This window comes from Lepidochelys kempii, chromosome 12 (genome assembly GCF_965140265.1).
Source record: "Lepidochelys kempii isolate rLepKem1 chromosome 12, rLepKem1.hap2, whole genome shotgun sequence".
Taxonomy (NCBI): Eukaryota; Metazoa; Chordata; order Testudines; family Cheloniidae; genus Lepidochelys; species Lepidochelys kempii.
Window position 1 is genome coordinate 12,282,066 of NC_133267.1, and position 20,351 is coordinate 12,302,416.

The following is a 20,351-nucleotide window of genomic DNA, read 5'->3' on the forward strand; positions in this document are numbered from 1 at the left end:
GAGCATTTGCAAGGAGCAGTCCTGCTTTGCCACATTGCTCAGGGATGGCAATTGTGGCTTGTCCCTGAATACAAGAGTACAAGTGTTAGGGAAGGTGTCTCACATAATTTCCTTCCCTTCTCTAGCACAGTCTGGCCCGATATTAAAGCACTCATTTTAGGAACAGGCAGATTAAACCACCTTGACCTAAACTTTCATGTTTAACAGGAAGAAATTATTTAAGTTCTCTTTCTTTCTGCTTGGTAATTTCTGGAGAGGGAGCAAAGATTCATTCTCCATTGTCAAACACCTGTGCAAAACCACTAGAAAATGCTATCACTGGTGAGTGGAGAACGCTGATTTTGTAGGGTTTTACTTCCACTTCATAATGGTGTAAGTGACTGGTGTAAATCAGGCCCCGATGGAGCATGGAGAAGAACTAATCCCTCTCTCCTACAGGTAACCCCAAGCTAGGTTTGTGGCAGATAAGTGGACATTTTCCCTATTGCTGCCCATGTTGCACCTATGCTCTAGCTAAAATTAGAGCCCTTCTATTTCCAGTGGCACTTCTCAAGTCCTAAATTTGGGTTTATATGCTGGCATTTATAAAAGGAAATATGTGAGTTATGATTCTCAGCTGTGCCTCTAAATAAATAAGGCTGAGTCCATTTTGGACATTGGATCCACCCAACAATCTAGTTTCCCTTTTTGGTAAATTGACTTTGCCGCTACTATGTACAACTTCAGAGGTTTCCCTGTTATAAAAACTCTTCCCCCCACCCTAACCTTGGGACTCAGGAAGATGCCCTAAGTTCACCAACTGTTTAAGGACATTCATTCCAGTGTTTAACAGCAGAGGGGTACATAAGAGACAGTTGTATTTAAAGTAGTGAGTTATTTCCTATTGGTTAGAGGTTCAGTTAAAGTGCGAATGATGGAGTTAGTAGCCACTCCTGTGCATGACTGCACACCTCCAGGGCCTTATTTGCACAATCCTATTCATTTCAGTGTGACTAAGGGTTTGCAATATTGGAGGCCTGAAGATAATGGTGTGGTGGGAAAGAATTCAAGGCCTGATGCTATGTAGCACACAGACTTCAATGGAAGTAAAGGACATTCTGCACCTCATGGTATCAGGCAGTTGCAGTGCATTTCTGATTAAGCCTAATGTTTGGGAACCATTCTCGAACAACTTGACTCATTCAAGTCCTTACTCACGAGTAGCCCCATTATTGTGAACACGCATTATTCACATGAGCAAGGGGTTGCAGAAACAGGCTCTTATGTTCTCATAGGTGGAACTTGTATCATGCCTATATCTAGGCGAGGCAGATTTCTAGTGACTGAGGGCACTGGGCTGGGCGTCAGGAGAGTTGGGTTCTTTTCCCTGTTCTGCCACTCACCTGCTGTGTGACCCTGAGCAAGTCACTTTTCTCTGCCTTCGTTTCCCCTCCCACCCTTTGGGCTGTCTCTGATAACATGCATGTCCAATACCCAGCAACAATCTTACCTGGACCCTCTAGGTGCCAACATCAGCTAAGTAATAAACAATAATCATCCAGAACTGGGAACGTTAATGGAAGAAACACCTGGAAAACTAGCACTATATGGGGAGGAGGGTGATCGGTTTAAAAACAGAGGACCAAATTCTCAGATGGTGTAAATAAGCAAAACTGCTGAAGCAATTTGTGGAGCAGTAACTTACCCGAGCAGATTACTTGGCCCAAAATTCTTCCTGACAGGTGAGCCCAAGAGGGGCATAGTGACATTTCCTGGTCACACTCAGCATGCTCACTTTAGTGCTGCTTCCACGAGCCTCCTTTTCCATTGCCACACAGAAAGGAAAGCAACATGTTTGAAAGTTTACCCTCTGTGCAAGAACATTTATACAAAAGTATCATGGGAAAGGATTTATTTCAAATGCTGGGCTGACCTTTAAGGACGTATGTGTCTCTTACTCCATCTGCCTTACAGCATTTGCCAAAGCTACTAAAAAGAGGGACCTGCTATAAGTAAACAAATCAATGTAATATCAAATTGGCTCTAGGGGGCATTTTTCTGAAGGTGTTTAAGACTATTATGACTAACATGGTGCTTAGCTTTCAGCTAGCATAACAGTTGCTGAAATGTATTTCAACCCACTTCTCTTATTAGTCGATGGAAACTATACCCACAAATAGTACAAGTGCATTTAACCACTGTATTAAATATTAAACCTGAAACTGTCATTACCAATTATTTTCGACAGGACATAATGGTTTGGGGGTTAAGTAATAGGAAATAGGGGCCAGCGGATCAGTCTAATCAAATGAAAGTATTACTAATGGGATGGTACTGTATGGGAAGGAGCAGTGATGCTGAACCTTGTTTTTAATGCTGGGACACTTTAATATAGCACATTTCCTGCTTTGTGTTCCTTCATGGCTAGCTTCTCCTAATATTGTTGATGAGGAGGGTGATTCAAGGAGGCAGTGAGTGAAAGAAACTGGAAAGTTTTAGGTTTAGTGTGTATATATCATGACATGACTGATGTCCAGCATATCATCACATGTGAGATTAAACATTTCAATAGTTAATTAGATTGAAACAAATGCTATGTTGCTCATGGCTTAGAAGGAAAAAAACAGCAAGTTTAACATCCCACATGGAGAATGATTGATACTTTTGGTCCATCTTGGTTACAATAATTCATGTCCAATAGAGGCATATTTATCCAAAATGTATAATTCAAGAAGTATCCTTTCCATTGTAAAAAATAATAACAATTCTGCACTGAACCTCAAATACAATAGGCCATATCCTTGCTCTGGCCAAGCAACACACAGGGCCAAATGCTCAAAAGAGCTCAACAGCAGATCTTCAAGTTCTCAGCACCCACCAGTGGAAGCAGATTGTCAAAAATGCTCAGCACCCAACAAATCCTATTATGACACACATGGTAATTAAGCTTGTGCTTAACTTCTCTCATGAACTGGGGTCACATTACATTGTCTAAATGGGGCCTGAGTTCTTTGTCAAAAGCTAGCCCATAGTGCATGTCAGGAGGTGGTGTAAAGGCAGTGAGAAGGTCACTTTGCTTTCTCCCAATCCCGCTGCAGCTGTATGAGGGCCTGAGGTGTTGGCAGGTACAGCCATGGTGTCCACTCTAAGACATATGGTCAGGGAAAAGGAACATCAAAGTAGAGAGCCCTTGTATGAGCCAGCTTGAGGCCCTTATCTGCCCAGCCCGCAGCTCTCCTCCCATGCATGTTTCCTTGAGGAGGCCAGGAGGCCAAGCAGCATGGCCATGCAGACAAACTCCTTCCCTGCATCCGGGGCTGGAGAAGAGAGGGAGAGTGCTCCAACTCCAGTCCTCTCCTCTGCACTTTAAAAGAAATCCAACCCCTTCCCAAGATCCTTTCCTCATCTTATCTTCTTGTAGTTTCACCCTCCTGAGGCACTGCTGCCAGCTTCAAGTACCTGTTCCTAGGATTGATGCCTCAGGCAGCCCCTACAGGCTGGGCTTTCCTCTCAGGCCATGAAAGGACCTTAACTACTTCATGGGTCCGCTGAGGACAGTGTCCCGTGTTCTGTCACTGGGTGTGGATGCATTTGGCAGGCAAAGCCACTGCTCCACCCTTTGAATATTTGGCTCTGGATGACAATATTGTAAGTAAGAGCTCTCATTTCAGGGGCCTTCTGACAGAGTTACATCTTGGGCCAGCTGTGAAGTTGAGATATGGATCTGGATCCCAGGCTAAGATGCTGTAGGAGCTGTTTGAACATATTGAACATATCAAAGAGATAGCAGGGAGTTACTCCACCTCAGCATTAGATTGGGTAAACAAGCATGAAATAATCAACTGTTGACAGGCGGCAATAAAACACCTGGGAGTGATGAAACTTTTCAGCTGTTTAATCAGAGCTCCAGGTGATCTCAGTGCTGATCCCTAAAAATGAAGAAGCAAATCCTCCAAAACCTAAAATCCAAAATCTGCCGTCAGCCTCTATTGCTTGCTTATTTCAAGTTGGACTCTACATAATGTCCTTTTAGCTGTCACTTATCTTGCTTCATCAAACTCCTTTAGTAATCCAGTGGCTTCTTAAAAACACTTTTAAATATGTCAGACACAACACTAATCTTAGTGCAACTGTGCTGTAATTAGTGTTGGCATTTGGTGCTCTGCACTTTACTAAATGCACCTGACTCAGCTGTCTCACAGTTGGATATCATTATGCTTTGAAGCAGTGTTTAACAGCCGTGATTGAAACAGTTGGCTAAAAGTATCCCACAGACAGTCAGCCAACAGCGCTATCATGGTGCTCTGTTTTTCCAAAGATCTGGACTGGGCTGCTTATGGAGTTTGTATATGCAATGATACAAATACACTAATTAACCATTAACATGGGTGCCATATATGTTATAGGGAACAACTTTTAATTTTCAGGGGGAATAGTTTCATATGGTAATAAGTCTGATTAAGAACTCACCCTTCTTAATGTATTGCTGGAAATCCGTATCTAATATAGGGTTGCCAACTCTCATGGTTTAATCAAGAGTCTTGCAGAATTTGCAGGAAAACCCCAGCTTCTGGGGTCCAGTGGTTAGGTGAATCTCAGCTGTCACTTTTAAGCCAATCATGATTTTTTTTGTACATTGATTCGTGATTTTTGAATGATTGGGGTTAGCTATACTGATCACATGTTGATTATATTTGGTGAAATTCACCCTTCTGTAGGAGGGGGTCAATAGTTGGCCTACATACTACTTAAGTCTTAAGTTAAGGATTTAGGCTTCAGTTATGCAACCTGCTACGTTCTTTCTGTGCAGGTGCCTAACCCCCTGGAGGCCCTTTCTGGGTCAAGGCTTAAAAGACTTAAGTGCATAAACCTTCTGGTGGTTCTCTGCACAGCAATGAATTTCACTCATAAGTAATGGAAAATATGGGGCATTCAGTTTGCAGGAGGCAGTTGATCGGTCAGTCTGTATACACATTGTGTAAAATCTGTCTAACCTAGATCATTGTGATCTATGTAATAAAAATAAGGCTCCTGAAAATGTTATAAATAAAACAATATTGTTTGGCAATGCTTCCAAGAAAGCGGAGAGCATGGCTGCTTGCGGCAGGACTCCCCGCTCTATGGAAGGCCTGCTCTGCTGGCTGGTATGGAGTAGGGACAGGATATGAAGAGCAACAGCTGTGTCCAGGCTTTGCACAAGGGTGTCAGTAGGAGAGGCACCTTGCTCTTTTAACAGTGTTAACAACCCCAGCCATTCACAAATCATTGCTTTGTAGTAGACAACAAGAAACCAAAATCCAGCTTCTGAGCAGAGCTAGGTGAAATGTTTTTGGCAATTAGGGAATTCACCAAAAAATGCAGTTTTGGGGGCAACTGAAATTGTTTGTGAATTCAGTTTGAATGGGGTGAATATTTTTGGCCATATAAAGAAGTCCAAACTGTTTGTGTCAACATTTTGTTTTGAAAATGTTGATTTGTTTGACCTGAACAAAATGTTTTTGGTGTTTCACTGAAGCAAGAAAAACCAAAAAAAAAAAAAAATCAGTTTAAGTTCAAAACCCATTTGCTCCTGGTATTTTGACACATCTGGCTATGATGCCAGTTGGAACAGAACTGCAGCCTAATAAGACAAGGGAGAAGGATGGTTCTGTGGATAACGTGTCAGCCTGTGTCAGGAGATTTGCGTTCTTTTTCATGACTTTTGCACAGATTTTCTGTGTTACTTTAGGCAAGTCACTAGATTCCACCATATTTCAGTTTCTCCTTCTATGTCACTTTTTTTTTTAAAGTGGGATAACAATATTTGCCTGCCTCGCAAGGCAGATGTAAGGTGTAATTCATGAGTGTTTGCAGAGTGCTCTGAAATTCCCTAGTGGAGGCACTATAGAACTACAGAATCTGCTGATCAATTATATTTCAGAACCATACAAAAAAATTGGATTGAGCTCATTTCAAAATAATGAAGGAAGGTTTGTTGGAGTTCTGGTTTTCTCCAAAGTGGTCTGCACAACCCTGGTCTCAAACTTACCTTCAAGTTTGGAAGTTTTATCAGTTATGGCACTTATTATGTATTAGGCACAAAGTTGGGATCAATAATGTACTTCATATAACTTGTTCCTATAATTCCTGCTGGCCCCCTATAATTGGAAAAGAACACTCTAGTGTCCTCTAATCTGCAAGTTTGTATGATGATAAGCACTATTATAGGATCTGCATTGCTATCGAGCAGTGGGACTTAATCCTTAGCCTCTAGGAGGGAATCACAGTTGGACTCCCTTAGTGGCATTAAATTGAACCATTTAATACTCAGTTGAAAGAGTACTGTGATACTAGCATGTCAGTAGTGAAGCCAAAGAGAAGGGGACTTGCTTGGTTTTCTGGCCCCTTAGGGGTGTGTACACCAACTTGTGCTAGCTCTCATCAGCCTAGTGCAAGTATAAATAGCGGGGTAGCCTAGGCAGCGGTAACGGAGGCATGGCTGAGCCATGCTGGGTACAGACACACCAGAAACTGATGGTACGTACTTGAGCCGTGCCTTTGCTGCAGCTACTCATGTTATTGCAGCTACACTTGTGCTAGCTCTCGTCAAGCTAGTGTGAGTATGTGTCCGCGTCCAAGGGAATCACACCCCGAGCTCACAATGTCGAAAGACAAAAGTTATACCACCTTAACTATACCTGCATAGTTAGTGGGCACAGGTATACTGCTGTAAACCTTCTTAGATCAATATAACTTATTCCTGTAAGGGAAGTAGTTGTACCAGTATAACTATTGGGATTAAAAAAAAAAATCACACCAGTAACTGACATAACTATACCGGTACAACAACCGAGTGTCAACAAAACCATGGATATGAAGAGGTGTAGCCTGTGCCTGTTAGCTGCATAAGTATCCTCCACATAAGGGAGCCATTTAAACCTCATATAGGCTTGAATTTTGCACATGCTGCTGATTTTTAAAACTTTGAAGTCAATGGAGCTATGCTGATTTACACCATCCAAAAATCTGGCCCTTTCTATAGAAAGCTAGAAAATAATCTAAACACACACAAAGCCTTTTTAAAAATCTCCCTGTAATAAATTAGCTTTGTAAAGACAGGAAGAGTCTGCACCATGTGACAGTAGTACTGTTTCAATGACCGAATAAAGAATCTACATTTCAAAATCATTCTGCATCAAGCAAATACATGCAGTGCAGTCTGTTAGGCTCTACTTAGCAGGTGAGGAATTTCATGTCTTGTAGTCAGGTGCATGTTAGAAAAGGAAAAATGATGGTGACAGGGTGGCAGAGTACAGTAATTGTATAAAAATAAAAACTAAATCCTGAAGTCCTTAATTATGCTGATCACCTACATAGACGTCAATGAAAATGTTGCTTGAGCACAAATGAAAAAAGACTTCGAGATTCAGGCTTAAGATACTGTATTAATAGTAAGGCACATAGGAACCAAATTCTTCAACCATTCAGATCAGAGGCACACATCCCTTAGACTTCACTGGGTGGAGGGTCAGGCCCTTCGCATGCAAATTTGGCACACTTCCATTTAATTTGTGTTTGCTTTTTTTAAAATACACTGTGGAGGCAAGTAGAGGTCTGGGTGCAGCAGAAAATCTAGCCTGAAATCTGCTGGCAAGAGAGTTGTAGGTAGCAGATATGGAAAAAACTGCTATAGATGCCATGTAGGGAAAACTTGATTTGTGCTTTAAGAAATAAAGGAAAAGTTATGAAGCTGTTAACACTAAATCTTGAATACTGTTTGGTTTGAGTGTATTATCAATGAGCTATAAATTCCTAGCATACGTACTGTCCCTGAAACATGGGACTCCTCAAATTGTTAATCAGTGAGTCAAATGATTCTTTACTCACAGTTCCACTTGAAACTGCAGTGTCATTGCTTCAGGGGTACGGGAGGTCATGACTAAAGTTGGAGATGAAGTTGTAAACTCTGGGCACCCATCCCTGCCACCCATATGCAGTTTCCAGTGGGAAGGAGGTGAACCTTGGCCTACCTGAGAGAGGAGTTTCAGGGAGTTCTGGATGGAGTATGGGATGAATTGACCCTGAAACACAAAGGTGAGCCCCTTCCCTCACTAACCCTAGGAAACAAATCTTTAGCTTTAAGTTGGCAGAACTAAAGAAGACCAAGTTGGGGTCCCAATCCAGACCTCCCAAAGGTCAAAGATTTTGATTCAGGACTATCTTTGGATAAAATTTACAGGAACGTTAAACTGTGAGTTTCAAGCAACTTTCATGGAAATATCCAATGCATTGGATTATACTGACAGACAAAACTAACCCCAGAGACTAAATTTATGTTGAAGAAAGTGAATGCTCTGGGGTTGCTTTTAACTGTTTACAAGTAAATAGATCAGTTTCTAGTACATAATTTTGTGGTTTGGGCCCTTTAAATCTAATTAGTAAATTGCTGTTTGTCTGAAAAGTTTGCTACAGCATGGTCTATAGCAGCCAAGTTTTGTGCAGTTACTTGTGATATTTTATGTGGCCCATCTTGCATAACTACCTGATGATGTACAGGTTTTTCCTGCAGAGGTCACCACCAGCAGGGTTTAAACACTGGGCTTTCGGATCCATAGCATAAGTTCTACCACTTGATCTAAAGGAGTAGCTAAGGGGATGGTGCTCGAGTCTATCGTATTACAGACCTGAGCTTCATTTCTAGCTTTGGGGATAAAGCTGGCGTTCTGAGCTACAGAAGTGTTGGCAGCAGTCTGTGGAAGTGGGCAAGTCTAGAATTCATGGTTTCCTGGCTCACAGTCTACCAATCGTTTGGAGAGTCTAGAACTCATGATCCCTTAGCCATCATCTGCTACCCATAGTGTGGGAGCGCCTCTCCCTTTGTCTCTCAGCAGCCATTGTGTGGGTTGTGGAACACATGGCGGGTCTGACTGTGAGCTGGGTAGCATGCAGAGCAGTGGTATCAGACACCTAGACTTGGGACACATCCAGCCTGTTTGATGTATTTTTGTGGAACGTTCAGATTCTGTAGAATCTACATTTCCACTGAAAGAAAAACAAGATCAGATACTTGTGCTACACGACAGGCAGGATCTAGCCCTAAAGCTGGTGGAGCCAGCCCAGGCAGGGTACATGTGATCCTCCTAACACTTAGAGTTGGCGCAGGGGCTGTTGTGCAAGGAACGGCCCTCTCCAGAGCTGTAGCAGGAGCAGCAGAATGCAGAGGTGAACTTTCAGCCACCATGGCATACTCACCCTCCTAAATGTGTCTACTGCTGAATGCAAGGCGCCACATCTGAATTTGGACAGAGTGCTGGTTTTCACGCCCTTTCCCTTGTAAAAAGCGAGATGGGATCATTGTTGAACCCAACGCTTTACATTCCATAAAAAGTATTGATTCATCTCCACACAGATCCGTGTTGATCAGAACTATTGAACTTCTTCATGTATTTCCAAGAGAATAAAATATTAGTTACATCAGTTAAATAAAATTACATTGGCTCAGAAAACGGGGGTGTGATACTACAAGAGCACGATGTAAAAGAGAGCTCTGTCTGTGTACAACTAGTGTAATTGTAGCTGTGTTGGTCTCAGGGGATTAGAGAGGCAAGGTGAGTGAAAAAATATTATTTTATTGGACCCACTTCTGTTGGTGAAAGAGACGAGCGTCATTTAAACTAAATACCTCTCTTTCACCAACAGAAGTGGGTCCAATAAAAGATATTACCTCACCCTCCCTGTGTCAAAGGGTGCCAACCCTCCAGGATTGTCCTGGAGTCTCCAGGAATTAAAGATTAACCTTTAATTAAAGATTCTGTCATGTGATGAAATCTCCCGGAATTTGTCCAACTAAAATTGGCAACCCTACCTGTCTCTCTGTGGATTAAGTAGGTATTTAGTTGCACTGAAGAGCACCAGCTACTGGCACATAAGAATATGCAGCATTGTTCATAAATTAATGCTCAATAAAGTTGTTGTGCACTGCAAAAGGCTCCCAGAATCCAGCTGTGAACTGGCAGCATGTGTTAGTTGTTGCAGCTGAGACCGTTTACATGTTTTTTGCTGAATTGTCTGTTTTTTATGAATCCACCTTTTCTTTTGGTTTCCTGTCACTGACTCACTTTGATACTGGGGCCATTCATTTACCTTCCTCTTGAACTGTCCAGCTTTGCAGCTGCTTTTGCTGTATTAGATCCTGATCCAACAAGCAGCTCCATGTGGGAGGACCCCCGTGCCTTCACAGAGCAGCTTGCAGGGTCAGAACCTTAGATTTCATGCTTCTCCATGTGGGTTTTCTCAATCCATATCTCTGTTACAGCAACATAAAATGGGCCCATCAGTTATTTTCCCAATTCACTCTTGGGCCCCTGTGGATCATCAGCGGAAAGTGCAAAACTCCTCGGTGTCCTAAAACATTGTTCTGTTTGAATTTCTGGGCCCAAATCCTGCTTACAGGCAATGTTCAATCAGGCTACTTACCAGAAGAAGGAGGAATAGCTCAGTGGTTTGAGCATTGGCCTGCTAAACCCAGGGTTGTGAGTTCAATCCTTGAGGGAGCCATTTACGGATCTGGGACAAAAATTGAGGATTGGTCCTGCTTTGAGCAGAGGGTTGGACTAGATGATCTCCTGAGGTCCCTTCCAACCCTGATATTCTATGATTCTAAGGTGAGTGGAATTTGGTTGAGATATTGGGAACTGTTCCTTTAAAGGCTGAGCTTCCTAGAAAGAATCTGGACAAGGTGCTGTGAAGCCCTTGCTTTTGTCATGCTCAGTTAGTTGGAGCCAGCCATGGAATAAGGCAGAGCTCTTGCAAGCACTGTGATCACTGGACTCCACATTGGCCGCTGATGCTATCTGCTTCAGTCTTACTAGCTGAGTAGTGGAAAGAATCTGAATCCGAGCCGAGAGAATGGCTGTCTTTAGTAGGGAAGGAGCAGTATGACAATCAGCCTGTGTGGACTGTGACCCAAATCAGCAGTTAAAGATTACTAGTGAGCTGGAGATATCAGCTTTTTCCTCCCATATCACTCTATCCTAATTGCCACCCAAATATAACTGTTTTTTTCCCTGGAGATCTTATGGGGCATCATGGTTATTACCCTTCATTCAGACACTCGCCCTGTGACCCTTCTTTACACTCTCACAGCAGTAATGCTTTGGTGTCCTCTACAGATCATGGGGTTTTTTCCCCTTCTTTTTACTGACTTTACTAATCTCCTCTTTACAGCCTATTTGAGCCCCTGGAGGCTTCTCATACTCATTGACTTCAGCATTCATGTCTCTGTGAGTTATGCCCCTCTCACCAGTAATTTTGTGTCTTTATTGGATTCCTTCAGCCTCACTCAGTACATTTCATCGGCTACCCAGACAGGTAGACACACTCTGGATCTAGATTTTTATTGACTAATTAAAGTATAGATGATCTAGTTATTTCAGGCCACTTACTTCTCTGTGTTTTAAGCAGGTCTTCTGACATCTATAGCCCGCAATCACTCCATTTCTTACCTCCTCTTAAAGAGACCCCACCACTTAAACCAGCTGAATGTATATTTGCTCCATCATCAGTCAGGCCCCATTTCTATGGTGGAAATTAAATGAAGTACAGGCTACCTGCATTCCTGTCTGGTTTTTCTTGTCTCATTTAGACCCCTATCCATCCCCACACCCCACTTGCGTTAAACTGGAGAGTACAAATATTCATCAGTCAATTTTACATGTGGCATTTCATGTGGTTCTTTCATAACTCCAAAATATGTACTATAACTAACTAGCCTGCTTCCTGAAACACTGCATCTATATCACAATGATAACCGCTTTTCTATATCAATATTATAACTATCAGGCATCTCCCTAAAACTTGTAAAGGTAAATTTAGCAACACTCCAGATTCTGAAGTCATTAATCAGTCCGTCTGATTCTTTCCCTTCTGAAACAATGTGGGGTAGTTAGTGGTCATTTATCAGTCTAACCCAGACTGTACTTATATAATACATAAATAGCTGCTAGAACGGGAGTTACTGCTTAACAAATGAGAGATCTGATCCTAGTTTCATTGAATGATCAGACTGGAATTGATTTTGGTGGATGCAGGATCTGGTCCTCAATGTGATTTGGATTCACATGTGAGTTGTAAATTAATAATCAGAAATCTCTTGCTAGCACTATTCCTGCATCATTATATGAAAGAATACCTTCAGGGTGATGATGAATAGCCATATTTTCCAATGGCTATTCTATGGAGCAGTTTGAAAAATGGAAACGGGGACAAAATTCGGAATTTTGGTGTTTGCATTTCACAGTCTTAGAAACAGAACAAATCTCCAGATTGGCAAAATGAAACTTTTCCTAAGTGGGGAACATTTTGAAAAGTTAGAGTGGAAAACGGGAGGGGAGGGGAAGGGAATTTTTTGTTGTTGTTGTTCTATTGCACTCAGTGGCAAAAAAGGAAAGGAGGGGGGAAGCCAGGAAGAACAATTTTGAAATTATTTTGGTTTTCAAATTTTCCCAGAAGTGTAGGACTAGACCTCGAGAGGTCTTCTAATCCAGTTCCCTGCACTCAGGGCAGGACTAAGTATTATCTAGACCATTTCTGACAGGTGTTTGTCTAACCTGCTTCTAAAAATCTCCAATGATGGAGATTCCACAACCTCCCTAGGCAATTTATTCCAGTGCTTAAACAGTCTGACAGCTAGGATTTTTTTCCTAATGTCCAACCTAAACCTCCCTTGCTGTAATTTAAGCCCATTATTTCTTGTCCTATCCTCAGATGTTAAAGAGAACAAATTTCTGACTCCTGCTTGTAACAACCTTTTATGTACTTGAAAACTGTTATCATGTCCCCTCTCAATCTTCTCTTCTCCAGACCAAACTAACCCAATTTTTTCAATCTTCCCTCAGAGGTCATGTTTTCTAGACCTTTAATCATTTATGTTGCTCTTCTCTGGACTCTCTCAACTTGTCCACATCCTTCCTGAAATGTGGCATCCAGAACTGGGCACAATACTCCAACTGAGGCCTAATCAGCATGGAGTAGAGTGGAAGAATTACTTCTTGTGTCTTGTTTACAACACTCCTGCTAATACATCCCAGAATTATGTTCTTTTTTGTTGTTGTTGTTTTTGTTTGCAACCGTTTTACACTGTTGACTCATATTTAGTTTGTGATCCACTTTGACCCCAGATCCCTTTCCGCAGTACTCCTCCCTAGGCAGTCATTTCCCATTTTGTATGTGTGCATCTGATTGTTCCTTCCTAAGTGGAGTACTTTGCATTTGTCCTTATTGAATTCCATCCTATTTACTTCAAGCCATTTCTCCAATTTGTCCAGATCATTTTGATTTTTAATTCTATCCTCCAAGGCACTTGTAACAACTCCCAGCTTGGTATTGACTGCAAACTTTTTAAGTGTACTCTCTGTGCCATTATCTAAATCATTGATGAAGATATTGAACAGAATCAGACCCAGAACTTGTTTAGAAATTCCCTGTCAAAAATGTAGAAATGTTAGTTTTCTGTGAAACAATGCTTTTTTTGGCAGGGAAACTTTTTGGCTGAAAATCTTTGACTGCTTCTAGTAAAGAATCAAAAGAGATGGAAAGTCTGCATTCATAGCTGACACCTGCCATTCTCTGTTATTGACGCCCATCTCACTGACTCTTGGTAAACCTAAAATTCCTCTAATATGAATTTTAAAATGTCAGCCCCTTGAAATCAACCACACACTAGATTAGTAAGTGGTAAAAATGAGCTGTATGTAGTGGCTGAAGCATGAGGAGAGAAATCACAGTGTAAAAGATATGGAAAAAGATATGATGAACTTTCACTCTTGCAAAGAGCGTTGCTTGGAAGAAAGGGGAGGGGGAGAGAGGGTGGTTACCTCCAGAAAAGCCCACAGTTCCTGACAATTATATTGGAGTTGGTAGAGAAGTTCATATTAAAGCAGAGAAACCCACAAAGGTGACACCCAGGCCTTATGTACATCAACTCTTGTAACTGAACCAGTTGCGTTACATCAGTTCATGCACATGATTGGTTCCTTCTGTATTAGCCATGCAGAATCAGTTTAAAAACCATGTCACATCTGCTGCAAGGGGTTGAAATAGAGGAACAAGAATTGCTCATGGATAGCGTCCCCTTTTCCTGGCTTGAGTAAGCAGCCCTTCCTACAGCTCCCTCTCCTCCTTGGCTGGTGTGGCGAGAGAGACCTCCCCTCTTCTGATTGGATCTAATGTAACCACTGTTTGCCCTACTGCTGTCCTAAACCAATTCAGTTGCAATGCCCTCTGGGTACCTATTCTATAGTTCATGACTCAGTTTCCAGAAGCTGTGTTTTCTGAGAAAACTTGCAAGGCTGCTGGTTAATTTGTGGGACAGTAGCAGGAGGACTAATTGAACCACTTCAGCTCGTCTGCGTCCACGTTGGCACTGAAGCAGTACAGGCTGAAATTATATTTATCCCAGAAATACTGAGGTTTTCTTGGCTATGACTGTTCTCGAGACCTTACAGCAGTGCAGTATAGCTGCTCTCAGCCGACGGGAGAGAGCACTCCCGCAGTCTTAATTAATTGACCCACAACAAGGAGCAGCAAGAGACACGCTCCCACCAGCATAGCGCTGTCCACACTGGCGTTTAGGTTGGTATAACTCATGTCACTCAGGGGGTTGGCTTATTCATACCCACACATGACATCAGTTATACCGACATATGTGGTAGTGTAGACATAGCCTCAGTATGATTTACTGCCTGCTTATAAACAGTTTGGAGCAATTCACTGCATGGCTGCAGGGTATTGCAAGTGTAGAAGCAGGTTAAAATGGCACTTAGCACTGAAAATTGCTCTAGCTTAAACAAATCCCAGGAAAGAAATGAGATATAAGGAAGGCACATGAATTTTATTACTGATAGGCATGACTTTTCTTGGTCCTCTTTTTTTGCCTTAGCCACACATCCATGCTCCCTATTGAGATCAGTAAGAGTCATGCACAGGATTTGGCTCTAGATTGTATTTCAAGTATATTCAGTGTTGCCAACTCTTGCAGTTGTTACTGAGTATTATGATAGTAGGTGTCCTTAAAGACCCAGCTCCTAGAATCATGTGATTATTTGAGAATCTCATTTTTCATTGAAAAGGAAAGTAGATTTCTAGACCTCGTGGCTGCAAAGACCACCTTCAGTATATGACCTGAGCGCTTAAACAATGCAAAGAAAAATCAAAATGAATTTTTAAATCTCCTGAGTTTTAAGGGTTTGCCTCTTGTCTTTGAACATCTGGGTTTGGCAAATACTGACTATTTAAGTGACTATATAGAGACTGGGCACATAACATATTTATGTAATGTTTATATCCGCACAAGCTTTTTTTCCCTCTACAAAGAAAACCAAGGCTTTGGGTATACTTGAGATTCAGCCATTTTCTATATAGGCCTTGTCTATGCTCGGGACTATCCCTGATTCAGCAGTCAGTGTCCAGCAGCTGGTGTAGCTGTGCTGGTGCAAACCCCAAGCATAGACATGAAAAACTATGATTTACATCAATTAAATTTACCCTCATTTCAAGGTACTATATCAGTTGCTGTTCACTGATTGCTGAATCAGGGCTAATCCCAATCAAAGACCAGGCCTATATAGAAAATGGCTGACTTCCAAGTATAGCTAAGGCCTTAGTTTCCTTTTATAGAGAAGAACAGCTCATGTGGATATAAGCATTATATATCCATGCACTATGGGCCAATTCTGTTCTCAGCTATACCCAGTTACTGAAATCAAAGATGCTGTTGATGCTGTTTTCACTGAAGTTAGTGGCAGTTTTTCCATTAACTTCAATGGGAGAAGAGGCATTCTTATTTGCGGACAGAATTTGGTGACCTGAACTAATCATGTGGCAGAAAATTTCCCGGTATATTTATTTCCTTACTAAACTTCTCTGAAGGATATAACTTAGTCATCATTCTTTATTTAGTGTGGGGACTGGAATATAGACAGAATATATTCAAAATATGTATTAGTTGCTTTGTAGCCTCTTGCCGCTCTTACTGAGCAATTGCAGTCTAATGTGTACACGTGTATTTTGGCTCAAATGAATGCTCCAAATAGCAAGAGGGAGATGGATACTTAAAACCAGTCATCTTGTCTTCAGTTTTTTGGTTTTTTCCCCCCAAATGCTTTTCCAGTCCGAAGAAGAGTACAAACAATTTTTTTCGAGTAATTTCAGGTTTATAACAATGACAACATCCTTCCTTTGAGGGGAACAAGGAAATGGATGTTTATAAAGAGACAAATCCACCTCTGTCAATTAGCAAGGCCTCAGTGCAACATCCCCCGAGAATGAATGGGTGTACATGCTCGCTAGGGGTGTGGTTTCCTCTGCTAGTGTATACACACTCATTCTAGATCTTATCCAACTAGTGCAAGTATAAATGGCAGTGGGTAGTGGCAGCAGAGGTATGGCTGAGCCGTGCCAAGTACATTCCCCTCTCGGGCCAATTCCTACTTGGCACAGCTTAGCTGCTGCTCTGCATCCTACTGTGGCTATGCTGCCATTTATACTTGCGTTCGGTGGACGAGAGCTAGAATGAGTGTGTGTGTGTGAGCTGGGGCATCACACCCCAGCTCTTTGTGTAGATGTAGCCCGATGGTATAAAGACCAATAGCACAGTCACGACTGGCTAGGATCAGCTGACTCGGGCACATGGAGATTGGGCTGTGGGTCTATCCCATAGCAGTGTAGATGTTCAGGCTCTGAAACCCCGAAAAGGGGGCAGGTCTAGAAGCCCAGGCTCTAACCAGAGTCCAAACATCTACATTGCTATGTTTAGCCCTTGGGAGCCCAAGTCAGCTGACCTGACTCAGTGCCGTGGGTTTTTTAACACCGTGTAGACATCCCCTTAGAGACAGTCATTGAGGAAGTTCTCCTAAAAGAAATATGTGAGAGATTGTCATCTATTTGGGTACTGTAGGTTGTTCTTATTCTTCTGAGAACAACATTTTTTTCTCTCTCTGGATTTCCACACTAACAAGGGGAGGTTCACTCCATACGCAGACGACTTAGCATGTAGAAGCTATGGACTGATTCTCCCCTGCTTTGCTGCCTTGCACTTAGCCTATTAATGTATGCCTGTGCAATATGAGAATTCTGATGTCAGGTTTTATTCTCTTTTCATGTGTGCCAGTGGGATTATTTAACATCTCCTTTGTATGGGTGTAGAGAACTAAGCAAGATGCAATGCTGGTGAGAATCAGTACTCAGGGCCAGTGAAAAAGCCTCTGGACCTTGATTCTGGTCTCTTTTATACCAGAGTAACTCCACTGAAGTCAATGGTTAGTCTTGATTGACACGTGTGTAAGAAAAGAACCAGGGCCTAAATTCGCTAGGATGAAGGCTATGCAAGCACTTGTAGTTGAGCATAATGCTTACTGCGGGTAGTCCCATGGAAATCCGAGTCAGTGAGATTAATTATGGTAGTTAACGCTACACTGGGTCACAAGTGTCTGCAGGATTGAGGATATGACTTCCATAGACAGCCAGCTGCCAAGTGAACGCTTTGGACCTGATTCACCACTGCATTGCTGCAGTTTATTTCTGTGTAAATAAATGGGGTTAAATAACCATAAAACTGGGGGAACAACTGGTGAATCTGTCCCAGCATATTACAGTTACACGTTGGCTTGTAAAATATGATAAGAGGGCAGTGATCCTTTAAAAAGGAAATAGAATACAGCATATCTATGCAAAGGAGTTATCAATTAATATTTTCACATACATGATAAGTAAAGGGCACTAATTCTTGGACTATATATCCTGTGGGCCTGATTTTCCTCATACTTACAGTGGAGTAAATTGGGAGTAATTCCACTGACACCAAAATACTTATACTATAAACTCTTCGTGGCAGGTGTCCTGGTACAATGGAATCCTGGTCCATGACTAGGTATGACCACAGAACAAATAATTAAGTAAACAGCAAGTTCAAATGGTGTGAACCCAGTGTAAATAGGAGAATCATGTACTCTTCTCACCCCTTCTCAGATTATTCTGGGCTCTGTGTTGTCTCAAAGCCCAGCAATGTGTTTCTCGTGTAACAGCCACTCTGTGTAGGTAGAGCAAGCATTTTTTTAAAAAATCTTTGAAATGTTCCACGCTGTATAGAAATCCATATGTTGTCCTGAATCTCACTCTGTTCCTCTTGCAGCAGGAGAACAGAGGAACTAGCATGTATTTATTAAAGCCATATTGCTTCAGATAGCTAAACCACTACATTATAAATTGTATTTAACGTATTGGTGTCGTATTTTATGCTGTTTCACAACGGCATTTCAGATTGTCCTTTTTGGTCTATTAGTGGCCCATGCTAATTGGTGCTTCGGGGAGAAAGGGAAGGGCATTGTGTAACGGCTCTTCAACATTATACCTAGTTTTATGTTTTGTTGGGATCCAGCAGTCACAACATGACAGTCTCCCATGGGCTTGAAGCTAAGGGAATGTTAGTCAACAGCAAGAATAAGTAACTAAATATAGTGCACATCTTGGAGGAAAGGAGCCAGTGTCTGGTTCTGTGTCCTCCATCTGATGCCCAGGGCATTTTATTGAGTAAGGCTGAGGGGAAACATTTTTAAAAGAAAAAATTGAGCAAGCATGATTTATCATGTGACTGGAAAGAGTATATTGGAAAAGGTGACTGGCCAAGTCCCATGTTGACTAAGTAGATCAAGAATGCGTGCCACAGATATGGCTTGGTTTTAAATGCCTAGTTTCTGCTCTCATTAATCTGCTAAATTACCCAGCTCAAATTGCTTATGTGTAAGCATTACATCAAGGTACACTATTTTGTATTAGCTGCCATATAAAAAGGAAACAGCCACAGAAGGTAAGGGAGAGGGAGAGTGAGTTATTGGCTGTAAAATAAGCTGGTAACAAAGTACTTACTCACAGGGAAACAAAAATTGCCAAGAAATGTTCATTGGTATCTAGTAATATCTAATTTGTTCCCATAGTCACACATCATTGTTTCTGTATACTCAAGGAAGACACAAAAAACAGAGGAAGACGCTCACACATAATAAACACACAAGCATGCATAGAGACTGGTATTAAATCTCAAATACAGTGCAGACATAGAATAGGAAATGTTTATTATGAGCATTGATAGAAAAGCTTTGACATTAGGGCTAGATGATCCACAGTTATGAACAACAATCCCAAAATTATCCATGGCAATCAGTTCTTGCAAAGGAAATGAATTGTTGCAACACAATACATCCTTGTTGTATCGATATGATTAGCTAGTTATCCATAATGTGTTGTAATTTGTTTTGATTTTTAAGTATTCTTTAGCCGCAGAGCCCTAATGAGGCTTCTGTAAATTGATTTGGTCCTCCTAAATGCAGCATGGCTCACAGATTATTTCAAAAAGCTGTCAAGATCCTGTGACTTTCATTTAATTGGATTTAATGATCGTTGGAAAAGGTGTGCATTACAGCCAGATACAATCACATTTGTCAGCATGATCCTTTTAAGTGCAATTCAATTAAAGTGTTATTCTCTAATTTTATTATTGCTCGAGCTGAGTGCTAATGCTGGCTAACAATAAAGCTACAGGTAGATAATGGTATACAATTTAATTTAACTAATTGGAGTTTAGTGATCTAACATGCTTTTCATATCTTAATTCTTTGGATAATCTTTGGGGGGGGAGGTTGTTTTGTTTTGTTTTGCATCTGTTACAGTTCTTTTAATGGAAAAGGTCAACCCAAAACATCAGTTACATTTCAGATTAAATTATCTAGTAACATCTGCCTTTAACAGTATATCAGTATGCACAAGAATTTTCTTCTATTACCTGCCACTTGCATCCATTTTCCATTGTCAGTGAGCTTGACCTTGAAATTAATTTATCTAACTGTGCTTACATTCCTTATTAAGTTAACTGCAGCCTTGAAGTGCCAGAAACATTCTTACTGAGGGGATTCTGGCTAAATGACAAATTAAAGGGTCAGGATCAGAGATAAACCAGTCCTTCTAACTAGACAAAGCCAGAAGTTTTTACTTACAATTCTGCATGGTTAGAAATAGATAAATGAGTGCATATGCAAGAACACATAGGTACATGGAAGCAAGATGTTTCTCTTCCTGTATATGTTTCTTTCTTATGCCAACATCTTCACTAGTAAATATCTCCTTTATTGCAAGAAGTGGATACTAGTCCTTAAAATCAAGGGAATGGTTAGGTAAGTTTAGTCACAGGAAACTTTTAACAAGAAACTGTATGATTGCAGTGCCTCAAGTCCTGCAGGTCAAATAAGGTATATTGCAGTGAACTGAGTGAACCTTACGAGATTGCATCAAGACACAAGAAAAATTAAACTTAAATGTGGTGCTATCCCTTTTTTTCCTACAGC

At 41.3% G+C, this 20,351-nt stretch overlaps 1 protein-coding gene across 1 annotated transcript in view; it reads right to left on the reverse strand.

Moving 5' to 3' along the window:
* Positions 1-1,756: 1,756 nt before the first annotated feature.
* The window catches only part of IRX5 (iroquois homeobox 5), an 84,116-nt gene continuing 65,521 nt past the window's right edge, over positions 1,757-20,351 (reverse strand). The window contains exon 5 of the mRNA XM_073308465.1: positions 1,757-1,798. The gene's annotated coding sequence lies outside the window, so the exon portion shown is untranslated. The remainder of the gene's footprint in view (positions 1,799-20,351) is intronic.